Here is a 14,421-nt window from a genome sequence, read left to right as displayed (position 1 = left end):
TCTTCTGGCTAGCCAAATATTCAAATCGATATGAGATCGATTGACAAGAGAAACTCAAGTTTAATTTTGTGTGCAGAGGAACCCCACATACCTGAGAGAGTCAGAGACCCTGCATACCTGAGAAGTTCCAGGACAGAAAGGAAAAGTGTAGTATATATGATATTCTGAACTAGGCATGAGGTTAGGCACCTTGGGGCTTCAGAAGGTCATTGCAAGGAGAACTTATGTTCAGTAATTAGTAGTTTTCCCTGCTCTATATGTAGATCAAAAAAGGTTAGCTCTGATAATCTCTTATTATGGGCAAGGTCCATAATTCAAATTCTTTTAGATAGTTAAGAGGTTGTTTAGCTTTTATTCAGAAAACACAGAAGGAGTGTTTACAGCAGGTTTTCCTGTGCAGGGAGGGGACACGTCTAGAGCAGTGCTTTACATATATCATATCGGGCAGTCATGTGGAGGGTGCACTGGGTGGAGCAGAGACTAAGAATAGGAGGTCAAGGTAGTAGTCCTGAGAGAGGTGATGAAGCCTGAGCTAAGGTGAGGAATTTGGAAAGCAGACAATGGGAGGCAAGAGGCATTACAGAGGAAGCCACAGACCTAGGAGGACTTACACCTTCTTGAATCAGCAAAGTTCTATTATAAATCTGGTATTTTATTTCTATTTAATTAACTATTTCATAGCCTCTGGATTTTTGTCCTAAAAATAGTGTCATGCATTTGCTGCTTTGATTGTTTTTGTTTTCTAATGGGTCGAGATAGCTGTATATTTTTTTTAAATAGGTCATTTACCTTTTACCTCCTCAAATTCCAAATTTAGCTAGTATAATTTTTGATGTCTAAAATGTATTATTGGTTGAGAACAAATACAAGTTTAGAAAAACCAAAAGATTTTTCCTTTAACAAAACAAAGCAACTTTCAAAAATGGTGATGTTTCTTGACAAACTTTTGAAGGTAGAATAATAGGAAAATATGGAGCCCTCCCTTAATGTGACAGGCAGCAGCTCCCCTTTGTTCTCACCACTCTCAGGAACTAGTTGGGTTCCCTGACTCTAGGCCTGACACCTTCTTTGGCTTATCGCACCCTCTGTTTTTCTTTCCTGTGTTTCCTGTCTCCTTATTTATTACACTGATAGCCAGGATCCTGTGGTTGGATCTTATGTATATGTGTATGCATGCCTGACAAAGCAAAATTACTTTCCTTTCTCCAACATTCTATTGGTAGGAAAATAGATACAAAATGTTAATTTCATCATTCCCAGAGGAGCTAACTTTACCTCTATTTTCTTGTACTTTGGGGGCAACACATATTTATTGTAGGGTCTTCAAATTTTTTTTAGCAGAAGTTATGATATAGCTTCTACTGTCCTTCAGGAGACATCCTTGATTATGAGGGGCCTTTTCATTCTCTGCTCTGTAAACATGGGATTCAGAAAAAACAGTATCACTTATAATGTGGCATCTGGTACTCGGTCTCTCCAAGGCCACTTGTAGGGAGGTGGGGGCGGAATGAAATCCTGCATTTAAGGCCAAGAGTAGTCACCTCACTACACCTACCACCCTGGACCATAGTTACCTCATCTGTAATACATGGCTCTATGACTTTCAGTCTCTTCCAGCTCCATAGCTCTGTGATTCCATCTGAATGGCGAAGTCCCTTATTGCTGCTGGAGCAAGAATAAGTCATTGCTCTGCCTTGTCCTGCCTCTGAAGGACTTCAGGTCTGTGTATCCTATAGAGGAAGTTCATGAAATAAATATCCTCAAGGATGCCTTTTTTCCCTACATTCTAGTCTTATTTTTCAGTAACAACTATGAGCTTGTTATTGACCTCTGTGATCTCATTTAAAAAATGCCTCCTTCCCACCCAAGCCCAACACATTCAAGGAGGAGAAGGACAACAGGTGAGAGGCTACAGGGTGATCTCCCTCCAGAGTAGAGTGGCCAGCCCTTTAGCCCTGGGCAGCTGTTTGATTTGGCCTTTGCTGGTGAGGCTCTGGGAGGTGGGGCAGATGCTGCCAGCTGGATGGAGCCCGGGAGAGTCAATATTGAAAAGCCTGTTTGTTATTTTGGCCTCCACCTGTTGGAAACTCTGTAATTGGAGCCACTCATAAAAAGGAAGAGGGACAGCAGAGGAATTCCTGTACTGGAACAGTGAATGTTTTTACTGTTCCCTGGGGGAATCACGCAAGAGAAACTGGCTTTCAATTATAGTTGGGAGCAGCATGTGAGCGAGAAAACACAGTCAGAAATGCCAGGAGGAAAGGTGCCACCAAGCGAAAAGGTGACTCAGGAAGCACACCTCCTGCAAGGATATCTGTACCCTCTAAGCCCACTTGTTACTCTCCCCTATTGGGTGTCCCCCCATCACCCACCTCAGAGGAGAGGCAGCAACTCACAGCACAAGTGTCTAAATGCCGTCCACCCCACTGGATGCCACCCACCTCACTGGTCTATCCCGACACTCTAGCTGTTAGCTACTTCTCCTGTGTCAAACAGAAAAGAGGGCCCGTAATCTAGGAACTCCATAATCTAGGAATTTACCTCCCATGCCTCGCTCTTCATCCTCACCTATCTTTATCTTCCACCTCCTGTTTCAGGGACTGAACCTGCAACCCAGGCACATGACCTGACTGCCAGGAATCAAACCGGTAACCTTTTGCTTTGCAGCATGACACCCAACCTACTGAGCCACACTGGTCAGGGCCCTCTTGCTTCTTCTTGAACCAGGACATTTGACCCTCCTCACTCCCCTCCCTTCTCTGTCCACCAGGTTCTTGGTCTCAATCTACAAACATTTTCAAGGCTCCTCTGTGCTTCTCTTCTTCCTTTAACTCCCACACTACCTCCTTCCCTCCCCAGCCAATCTTGAGAGCAGTCCATCCTAGTCCTCCATTCCCTTACTTCCCATTCACTCCCAAACCATTGTGTTGAGGCTCCAGCATTTTTCCAAAGCAAAAAATGAAAACAAAATGAAACACAACAAAATCACCTCTCCGTGGTACAGTGGACTTTGAATTGCTTATTCCAGGTGTCATCATAGGCATTTACCCTTCATACTCAACTATCATGAATTAGATGCCTATTACATGTCAGGCATGCAGGCCGGGAGAATACAAAAAACGTCTCTAATAAAACCCAAGTGCCCTTTGGATAAAGAGTCCATTAGGTTTTAGCTGCCACTTGCTTTTCAGTGTGGGTGACTTTATTTACCCTTTTCCTGATGTGGGCTTGGTCTGGAAAGGCAGAGGGAAACAAAGGCCTGTGGGAGTCTGGGTGAAAGGTGGAGTGTGGGTGGGGAATGTGTGGAAGGCTTAGGGCTCCAACAACTCACATTTCCTGGTATTGCCAAGACACAGCAGTTGTCTGCCGGGCCTTCAGGCTTGCAGCAGCTATTTGGAACTATAAGCTTTGGTGCCTAACCAAGGCCACTGTCCCACCACAGAGCACTGTAGCAAGATGCTGGTGGCAGGGTAGGCTAACAAGGCTGGGGAAGGTGGCCCAAGTGAGCTGAATACTGGCCATGTTCCTGCCCTATACTCCACAGCTCCCCTGCCTGTCACCGCAACCATCAACTCCCCGGATGACTCCCCAGAAACCCGAGATTTCTAGGGAAGACCTAGGTGCAGAACCAGCTGTGTGACTTGCAGGATTTAGTTCAACATAAAAATACTGGACCCCTTGTTCAAAAATTATTAACAATTTCAAGGAGGTAACAGCAGGGCATTAAACCAAGCATGAGGCTCTTCTAGTGTTCAACTCCATATGTTAAGTGCCCAGGAACCTGGTTCTGCCTAGCTTTTTATTCATCACCTTGTGGTTGCTCAATAAACACACTTTCAATGAATGCATTTGGGTTTCTCCAGCAACTCCGGATTCGGAGTCGTGGGGCTTTCCCCAGGAGATGAGGGGTGAGGAGAGCAAGAGGGAGAGAAGGGGGTCTAACATACTATATACCAGCACGAGAATGCAGGTTCACCGAGAGGAAGCTATGCGTTTCTATTGGGGCCAGTGTCTGGGGAAGGATTCACTGAGAAGGGGACATTTCAGTGGGGTCTGGATGGGTGCAGTGTGTTGACAGGCAGAGAAGCAAGGGCAAGGGCATTCCAGGCAAAGCAAGAACTCCCAGCAGCTGGTATTTGGCAACAGCCTGCTCTGTCTTCCTAGAGCAGGGTGCATGTGTGTTTGGAGGACACGGGGCGAGGCGGGAAAGTTAGTTTGTGGCCAGAGAATGGGCATGAAGGGCCTTGTGTAGCAGGTTGTGGGTTATCCTCCAGCCTGAACGCCTTGGAAGGCCTTTGAAGATTTATTTAAAGCTTTATTAAACATATGTATTGGATGCTTTTTATTATACAAGCATTCATGCCAACAGAAGAATATATAGAAGAGACAGAAAAGTGTAAGAAGGACAAAATCCCCAGAGTTAACAGCTGGAGTGGACCTGGATGTTGCAGGTTCTGAGATATCTACCCACACCTCTCTCCAGTGTGCCCTCAAGGTTCCCGTCTGACTCCCCTCCGTTAAAGAAATGCTGGGCAATGTTAACATTCTGGAAGCAGGGAAAGGGGCTTAGGGATACTTGGGAACAGAGGGGCCCAGACAGCCCGACCAGTTAGGTTGGCTAAGTCAGCCGCAGCCCCGCCCTCCCCGCTCCCCGGCCACCTGCGGTCTCCTCCAGTCGTCCCGGACATCGCAGCGCAGCGCGTGCAGATACCGGAGGGCGCCCAGGGGGTGGCGGCGAGCAGCAAGGGCTCCTGGGCGCCGCCTCCACTTCTGTGCCGCGGGAGGCTAGTCCAGCCTGCGTGGTTCCGGGTGGGGAGAGTCAGGCTGAGCAGTCCGCGGGACAGACGGCTACCTGACAGCGGTGAGCCAGGCGGTGGCGTTGGCAGCTAGGAGGGAAGGCGTTGACTCCGGAGGTACGGTGGAGGACGGTCAAGGGGTGGGCTTCTTCCCAGACCCCTCTGCCCGGTGCCGCGCAGGCCGGGAGGACAGCGCGTCCTGCCTGCTTCCCCGAGGCAGCCAAGTGAGCATAACTGTGTGCAGCACATGGGGTTCCGGGGAGGGCCGGCTGGAGACTGTGCACTCTGGACGGGAACAGCTGGGGCGTGACCCCTGTTCCCAGGCCGGGCCTGCCCCCCCCCCCCTTCCCTTAGGTATTCCTGTCACTGAAATCCCTGAGGGGGGGCTGGAGGAGGGCTGAGATTAGGAAGGGACCTCAGAGATCTTTTGGCCCATCCAGCCTCTTCGTTTTACAGAGTGAAGTGACTAGCCCAGGGTCACAGGTCTAGAAACCAAACCTCCTCACTTGCAGGTCAGCTCTAGGAACTCTTGCCACGTGGGTCAGGACGGCAGCACAGCTGTTGCCATGTGTAGAAACAAAGAACTGGGAGAGGCAGAGTCAGAAAGTCAGAAAGAGAGAGCGAGCCTCCCAGAGCAAACGAAGAAGCTCAGGAAATGGGCTGCAGCCGGGGCCGCACTTCCTCCCTGGCCCCACTGGTGCTGTGGTCTGGCGCATGACTCAGCTGGTCTTGCCAGCTCTGGCCCAGGTGTGTGAGTGTGTGTATGAATGCACGGGGAAGCGGTGAATATACCTGAGCATGTAGGAAAGCCCTCTAAATCCATATGTCTGCTCACTTATGATGAACTTGTTGGGAGCCTGCCCTGTGTTTGGGTCTGAGGAGGATACCAGAAATCCCAAATGAATTAGCTTTGTGATACTCCGGAGGGCAGAAAGGGCCCATGGGTGGAAGTCCCCAGGGGTGATAGAGTTCCATAGGAAGAACCTGACTTATGAGGTAGTGAGTTCTGTGTCTCTGGAAGAAGCCACCCCATGATAGAGAATCTTCTTATCAAGGATATGGGCATAGGGATATGAAGTAGGACAGCTTACTCCTTATAGAATCAGAGTTTTAGAGTGAGTGGCTAGGGTTCATGTCCCTTTTTAGGTAAAATCGCCATGTCCTCTTTGGGTAGTGTGGGCCTGTAAGAGCTACTCTCTGCATATTTTTGAATGATAACTGGGACGCTTCACAGATGACCTGCGGTCCCTTCGCCTCTCAGTACCCTACTGTAAGAGTGATGAATGCCATGAGTCTAGGGGACTTTAGAGGAGAGAGGTCGCTTCTGGAAGGAGTGATTAGGATGGCATTCTGGAGGTGGCACTTAGGCTGTGCCTTGAGGAGGAGACTGGTTCTGGACATTTCTGGGGGAGGGACAGCTGAGCAGAGTCATGGAGGGGGTGTCTAGGAACAAGGAGAAATGTAGTGGCGATGTGGTGAGAATGTTCGTTGGGACCCAGACAGCTGGAATTTTGGGAACTGTGGTGAGGAATGGTGGAAGGCCTGGAGCATTAGCCTGGGGAACTTGAACTTCATTATCAGGCCTGGGGGGATTTTTATGGGAGAGGGAATGGTGTTATTGGGGCTGGGTTCAGAAGAACTTGGCATTTGGAGCAATATTTAGGGTGCATTAACAGGGAAGACAGCTGTGGGAGGTGAACCTGGGGAGGAGAAGATTGCGGTGACCTTGTGGGGCTGAATAGGGCTGTTGGGAATGGAGAGGGAGGGGCATGACCAGAGACGTTGCTAAAAGGGATGTGTGTTGGGGGAAGAAATGGGCCAGGGCCCATGGCAGGACATTATCACACACGATTTCATTTAATCCTCCCAACAGCCTTCTGAGGAGATTATTATTTCTACAAATTTTGTAGAGGAGGAGACTGAGAGTCAGAGGTTATACAACTTGTCCAAGGTCACACAGCTAATAAGTGGTGGGGCAAGGATTTGGACCCAGAGACAGATGGAATAGCTCCAGTCTGGTAGCTGAATAAATGTCAGAGGCCAGAGCAGAGGAGGAGACCATGGTGATGGAGATTTGGGTTCCAGTGCTGGGCAGGGAACCCCAGGAGTAGGGTCAGTTTTGGTGGGTGATCGGAGATGTGGGAGCCTGTGATGGCATCATGCACAGGGACAGGGGCTGCGTGGCCATAGGTTCTGCGTCCCCTGCCTGGAGCCTCCTTGTTGTGAATTAGCTGAGTGTGCTTGTTGAGCCTGTCGGCTGCTGGGGTGCTGGAAGGTGGCTGGGAGAAGTTGTGCCAAGGGAGGGTGGGGGGGGATCCCCTGGTATCTGTCACTGAATTCACATCACTCCCTTGCTTTTCTCCCATCTGGAACAATTCTGTATTCTGTCTCAATGCAGAGGGGACTTGTTAGGCTAGTTAGTTCAGGTTATCATATTGTCCAGGTTTGGTTCCCTCCTGTTTGACCTCTGTAAAGGGCTAGGCAGGCTCTAAAGATGTGGTTGCAGACTGTTGTGGAATTCCACAAGGGCAGTTTCAGGAGCCTAAGAACAGGGCCAGGGCCTCTTACAATATCATTGCATCTGGTGATTGAGGGAGAAGTGTGCCCTGTTTTATAGATGGGGAAACTGGGACTTCAGAAAATCATGGTCCTTTGCCAGTGGTTAGTGAATGGCAGAGAGGGGACCAGACCCTTGGGCTCCCGACTCCCAGGTTTTGCTCTCACCTCTGCCATCTGGGGAGGAGCTGCTTGGAGAGCAGCCTCCAGCCTCTCCCATAAAATAGCCTTGGAGGCAGTTTTTATAGATAGGTCCCAGCATTCTATGGACTATTTCAAGCTCTTATTCTTTTTTTCCCCTCTTAAACAATACAAACTTGTGCACATACCCCAAATGCCACATTATTTCTACGCAACCGTCTAGTCACCAGGTAATTTCTTTGACACCTTAAGTCATTTCCTTTCTGTAAGAGAAATTTGGTAAGATATAGTTTAGAGAGCCAGAAAGTGTCCCACCCAAGTGTGCAGGGTCAGCGCACAAAAGGTACCCTGTGTGCACTCCCGGCCCCCTCGGGCACTGACAGGAAAGACCCGGAGAGGGAGAGTGGCTGTGGGAGAAGGGGGGAAGGACAGAGAGGGACAAAATGAAGAAAAAAAGGAAAAACTGAGTTTATGGCACAGGCACTTCAGTGGCATGGGCAGAACTATTCCTGGTGCCATACACTTTGGGAACCTGGCTCCCTAATATTCAGAGAGGCGGCACAAAGCAGGGAGATAACTAGGTGGACAGAAAAAAGGACAAGAGCCAGTCAGCCTTAGGATTTATTGTGCAACCCATTCACTTGTGAGAGTGAAAGGGAGAGTATTAATAATGATGCTGGGACAACAGGCATAAGCCAGGACGTCCCGGGCACACTGGTCACCCTCAGGATAACCAAGACGTCATACACATTAAGTGCCAGACATGTGTTTGCTTGTTTAAGACTCACCACAACCCAACCGTGTAGGCACCTGCTATCATTCCCATTTTATAAAAAAAATTAATAGAAGGACAGAGAGGCAAATATCATGCCCATTAATCACTGGCCAGTAAATGGAAGAAGCGGGATTTGAACCCAGGCAGTTTGGCTATGCCTGTGACCCTGCCTTCAGCATGGCACTATGCTGGCTCCCCACTCAATTGCCCTCTTCGGACTCCGGAGTGAACTTTTGGGCCTTTGTTTCCCATTGGAAGCTACTCCCAATGGCCAATTTAGCATGACTTAATCTGCACGACAAATGAGTTTGTGGGTGAGGCTGAGGTGCTGTACCTTGTTCAAACCAGCCTTGGCTTCAGGTCTGGTTCATTCTTACCTGGTACCCACTCTGCCCTTTCAGATTAAGTCACATATGTGGATGAATGGACTGGGTGGAACCTAGAAAGACCCTTTTGAAGGCAGGCCATTGTTGGGAATGGGTTCCTAAAGGCCCTTGTCTGCTGGGGGTGACTCAAGGGATCACTGCCTGATGGATACTTACATGCAGGGTCTCTCCTACCTTGAAGAGTATAGAATTCTGTTTTGTGATAGATTCTTCTGGAGACAGTGCATTCCCTTCATCATTTTGCTTTGGCTCCCAGCCCTGGCTTTCTCTGAATGTCAGCAGCCTGCTTGTTGACACATCCGGGATGGGCCGGCCAGGAGAGGTGTGTACAGGGGCAGAGCCTGACCCTGGGTGATGATCCGGGCCTTTTTAGGAGATACAAGGAGGTTGGAGCAGACAGGCTTCACATGTGGTTCAGAGTCCAAGGGCCTCTGTTCCCACTGAATCTGTGCTGAAGACCCCTTATACACAGAGTAGAGGTGCCTTGCTCAGGGCTGGAAAAAATGTGTTGCTGTGCCGGAGAACTCGTGGTAGGGAGGAAACTGTGCTCATGCAAGAGACCTCCGGCATGGGGCTGCCTTGGCTCAGCACCCAGCCCTCAGCTCTGAGCGCTCTGCTGGGTCTGTGAAGTTCTGTGTCCTGTTGGGCTTAGAGGAAAGGTGAGAAGGGTGAGACTTAACACATGTGCTGTGGGTGTGTCAAGACCAGATGGGACCAGCTCTGGGACCTCCCTAAACTACATTTGCGTTTCTGGCCAGGCAGCTTCCTTAACTCCCTTTTAATCTCACAGTAGCACAGGGGAAGTAGGAAGGTGGCTACAATGGCTCAAGTACCAGTGTAGACAAGAGGAATATCTCCTATTCCCTGGGCGATCAGTTTATTTTCACTTTATTTACTTTAGCGATTGCTCAGTGTTGAGCTCCAGGATTTGCAGCTGGCCCGAGTTCTCCCGGTTAAAGCATGCAGCTTTGCCTTATTGAATCCACATCAGTGCACACCCTCCTCGCTGGTGTGTGAGGTCAGGTTGGTGGTGACCTGGGGAGGGAGATCAACTTCCTGCAGCCCCACCCTGATCACACACAGAACTTCAGGGACTCTCTTCCTACTGTACCTAGAGGCCGGATGCATAGACTGTACCAGGCATGACTGAGAGCTTGGCATAGAGAAACTCAGTCCTTATTACAGCCTTGTGGGATAGGCATTGTACTATTATTATCATTCTCCCCATTTTACCGACGAGGTGGGTAGAGGTAGAGTAACTTGCTAAAGGTCATACAGCTATTAAGAGGCTGAGCTGGAATTTGGACTTGGGCAGCCTGGTCCCAGGGGGCATGTCCTCAACTATTCCTCAGCCTGCCCCTCCAAATGCTGAGATCAGGGTCCAATTCTGCAACTGGCCATGTGTCCTCAGGTTTCACCCTCTAAATCTAAGTTTCTTCTCCCTCCAGGGAAATGGGAATAATTACCTGCCAGTCCATCTCAGGTGAGCACATTGGTGTGAAAATGGACCATAGTGAAGGCTTACCTGGTCTTGTCGGTTGTAGTAGCTTGATCTGTTGAGAGTTTGCTCTTATATTCTGTAGTCCGGGGTCCTCCTGTCCCTTGTTGGTCTTTGTCAGCATTCCAGTCCTCAACCAAAACTCCCCAGAGGGCCGGGGACAGACTCTCTCACCTAATTAGCATCAGTGCTTACTGTGCCAGCTCAGGTCACAGGGGATCTGGTTTAAGAAGAGAGGGTATGGTTCCTTCAGCCAGAGGGATGAGCTGAAAAGATAACCAATGATGTTGGAGTTTATAGACAAGCAGAGTCAAGGGTATTTCTTGTGGCTTCACAGAGGAGGTGGGATTTGAGCTGGACCTAGAAGAGTGGGCAGACTCTGGATGGGCAGAGAGGGGAGAGGACACATCGAAGGTGGGGTCTGTGACAAAGCACAGAGCACAGTGCGCAAAGCATGTTGGTGGATGGCAAGAAGGTCCTCCTCCTTGGAGGCTCCCCTAGTGGTCTGGGTCACCAGCTCACTTTGTCCAGCTTCTAGTGGCTTTCAATAACTGGGAAGCAGGGGAACAATCAGCTGGGAAATGCTGCTGGGCCTCTGTGTGGTCAGGCCCAGGCCACGGGCATTTGCAGCCACAGGTCCCTGGTGACAGGGACAGCCCTTTACTCCCTTGGCATGGAGGTACTAGGTTGGCATGCCCTTCTGGGGACATGAATGAGGTCAGAGAGGTCACGGTGAAGGAGGTTAGAGACACCGGCCAGAATCTTCAGCCGGGGTTCGTTTTTCTGTAGAGAAGGAGGGGGTGGATTGTCAAAGCTCCTCTTTCTATAACCTGCACAGGAGTGAAAGCGAGAGGCTCTCCTCCCAGAGGCAAGGGTTTTCTAAACAGGACAGCAGCACCACTGTCCCCAGACAGGAACACTGAGGGGGAGAGGAAGAGGTCCTTGGAAGTTTCATTTTTTCATATGAATTATGGTCAGAAATTACTACTGGGAGATAATATCTGGAAAGATGAATTGTCCTGCATAAGGATCTCAAGATCTTTCTCTGGTGTCATGGTCGTGGTAGCTTTTGGTCTTCGCATCTTCTGGGATCTCGAGTTAAATGGACGTGCTGGGTAAGCACTGGCTCCGTGCCGTGGAGATCTTGACTCACGGACCTTCAGTGTGGGGCCTTGGTGCACCGACCCTGCCTTGCCTGGAGAAGCCCGCAGATAGAAGGCAATTCCACCTTTCCTTTACACTATTTTTGTTCTAGTGTCTAAAGTGGCCTGAGAGTTGGGTTTTGGGGTATTGTTTTGTTTCTGAACTTTTTTGTAACTTGGTCTTTTTTTTTATTGCAGTAAAATATACATGACAAAATTTACAATTTTAGCCATTTTTAAGTGTACAGTTCAGGGACATTAAGAACATCCACCAGTACCATGGCAGCTACCGCCACCATCTCCGGAACTTTTTTTTTATCTTCCTACCTAATGACTTTGGTTTGAACCCTGGCTCCAAAGATCACTACAGCCTCGCTCCGTTTCAGCGTCCTTAGGCTCAGTGACCTCACCATCAGAGGCCCTCTCTACATGGGCCACCTTTCTGTTTCTGTTTCTGGTTACCTTCTGGTTTTTTTAATTATCTGCTTCAGCCAAAGGAGCTTCTGTGAGTCTGCTAAGCACCTTATACAGCACTTTGTACATTTCTCCCAATGGTCCTCTGAGGTGGACCATCCCCCCCTTGCCGATGAGGAAGCCACATCAGAAATGTAACACGCCCAGGGCCATGTAATTTCAGAGCCTGGATTTGATTCTGGACTCTTCGATCCTTTCACAACATTTGTCTGGATGGGAATGTCATTGTGCGGAATCAAGCACAGCCAGCCCTGCCTCACACACTGGTGTCTACTCCAGAAGGTTTCTAGGATCTCCATGGATTTGGGTATGTGTTATATGAACCCTCATCCATTAGGATTCTTACCTGGAACCTTTAGCCAAAAAGGATTTCCTTGAAAATAGCTTATTACATATCATAGATAAACTGCTAAAGGAGTTTACAAAACTGCTCAATTAAGCTTCTCAACTAATTACACATGGACTGCAGAAGTGCAGGTTTAGCCTTGACCATGGGTCCTTCTCCAGGCAGAGAGATGTTCAGTCTTCTCTGGCCAGCAGGGGCTTGGTCGCTATGTCTGTCTTGTCCTTGGTCATGACCACATGCTTTCCTGTCCCTCTCGCAGTCTTCTTGTAGCTTGACTGCATTTACTCAGGGCAAGGTATGTTATTCCTAGTGTGTGGTTGTCCTGGTTGCAATGGCTAGGTCTATTTCCTGTTTCTCCAGCTGGCATTCTTTCTAGCATTTTAATCTTCTGCAGTGTGTCTCCTTGGCACATTCTTGTGGCTTGTCATCACCCTCTTTATGGACTGTACAAGCCCCTGCTATGTCCACCTATACTCAGATTTTTGAGAGTTGTCTTTGGCGCTTGGGGCTCCAGCTTCGGTAGATGTGGCTTAACTCTGGGAATGAAGTCAGCATCCAACAGACATTCACACAGGCCTCGTGCATAATACAATAATTTATTGAGTACCACCATGTGCCAGGCACTGTTTCTAATATAGGACTTAACATTTCCATTTTACAGATAAGGAAAATGAGGCTCAGAGAGTCTAAAAAAATTGAGTTCACACATTTAGTTGTGGTATAGACACCTACATCACAGACACTTCATCCGTGCCATTGATCCCTCTTTGCCAGACTGACTTTCAACAAAGGGCTGACCCCTGGGGTTGTGGAGTCTCCTTGATAACAGAGCTCTGTTAACACACCTGTGAAATGGGAGCAGAATCCCCTGATGCCAATTTAGGCGAGCTGCCTCAGACACAGGCCAGTCAGAAATAGAGGGTGGGGCCAACTATAATTTTTTTTAAAAAGTGTCTGCTATAGAGCTTCTTTTTAAGGAATGCAATTTTAGTGCATTGAACCACAGCTTGAATTAGAAACAAAGACACAAAAAGGAACTGCTAAGTGAAATGAATGCTAATGAAAAAAATTACTAGGCCTTCATTATATAACCACACATTGCAAACAAAAAAAATTTTTTTAAACACACAAGCCCCACTTACTGGAGTTAGAAATAGAATAAAAAGCTCTAATTTGTACTGAATAGCAATCATATTAGGCCACATACCACATCTGAATTTTCTAATGCTTTAGGGATAAATCAATGTGGTTTTATTGAATGTCAATCGCAAAAACCAAAATAAAACCTCTCAAAAAACAAAATGGATCAATAGATACTTATTGAGCACCTAGTCTGTGCAGTGCATTGCTCTGGAAGAAAGAACAAAGACTATAATACTTTCTTTGGTACATATATGACTATTGCCAAGGGACTGGGACTGATGGTTATGTGCTCTAGAAGGAAACGAGCTATGGGGAAGGCTTAAGTAGGCAGATGTAGGTAAGAACTGAGCTGGGCCTTCCAGCATGGCAGAGTTCAGAAGACAGGTAGTGACAGGGAGTACTAGGAGGAATGTTCCATGAGTGTCCTTAAGTTCATTTTAACAGACCATGTCTGAGGAACAGACTGCATGGAAATTCAACCAATGAAGTTCTGTCTATGTCATAAGTTATGCCTCTAACCTAGCAACATTTCTAAGGGTTACTTCCTTCCATGCTGGCCTCCACCAACTCAGTTTACCATCTAAAAGATGTGAGGAGCCAGAATGTGATTCTGGCCTTTGATACTCCTTTTCAGTGTAGACAGGAATGTCCTGTAGAATCAAGCATAGCTTTTCCTGCCTGGGTATGTGACTGTCTACTTTGGGAAGTTTCTAGGATTTGCTTGAATGTGTGTTATACGGACCGTGCTCCATTATGGTGGAGATGGTATTTAAAACTCTGTGGAAAGTGCTGTGGGGCTGTGGAGTGGAAGCAGGCATGGCCAACCTCAGAGATTCACCCTCTTCATACAAAGTTATTCACCAGGAAAGCCAACCAAAACAGAAGCCCAAGTGATAACTTTTTGAACAATAGGCTCATCATTGAATTCTTTCATGTCTGCTGCCTGATTTCTTTTCAGTCTGGTTATAGGGCCAAAGGCAGCTTTTCCCAGTTTACCATGTCAGAGGCCTGGTAACAGTCATTAGTCTCGTCCTCTCTGCCCCTGCCTGCCTGGGTTCCTGACTTCTTCGCTCTCTGTGCCACCATTCCATGCTGTCTGCAGCCTGCCAAGCCTCCCAGGCTGGGCTGGCACTGAAGCGCTTTAGAAAGAGATGTTAACTAGCA

The 14,421-nt window shown here is 48.2% G+C and overlaps 1 protein-coding gene across 6 annotated transcripts in view; it reads left to right on the top strand.

Moving 5' to 3' along the window:
• The first annotated feature begins 331 nt into the window (after positions 1 to 331).
• CRACR2A (calcium release activated channel regulator 2A) overlaps positions 332 to 14,421 on the top strand; it is a 137,254-nt gene continuing 123,164 nt past the window's right edge. For 4 of the 6 annotated variants that reach the window (XM_024568830.4, XM_045200214.3, XM_053920928.2 and 1 more), the window contains exon 1: positions 332 to 4,913. The gene's annotated coding sequence lies outside the window, so the exon portion shown is untranslated. Of the gene's footprint in view, positions 4,914 to 5,287; positions 6,320 to 14,421 lie in introns of those variants that run through there. The other 2 variants (XM_024568747.4, XM_024568916.3) reach the window with 2 other exon arrangements.

The sequence above is a fragment of the Desmodus rotundus genome, chromosome 3 (assembly GCF_022682495.2).
Source record: "Desmodus rotundus isolate HL8 chromosome 3, HLdesRot8A.1, whole genome shotgun sequence".
In the NCBI taxonomy this organism is placed as follows: Eukaryota; Metazoa; Chordata; class Mammalia; order Chiroptera; family Phyllostomidae; genus Desmodus; species Desmodus rotundus.
This window is presented reverse-complemented; position numbering and strand designations above follow the sequence as displayed.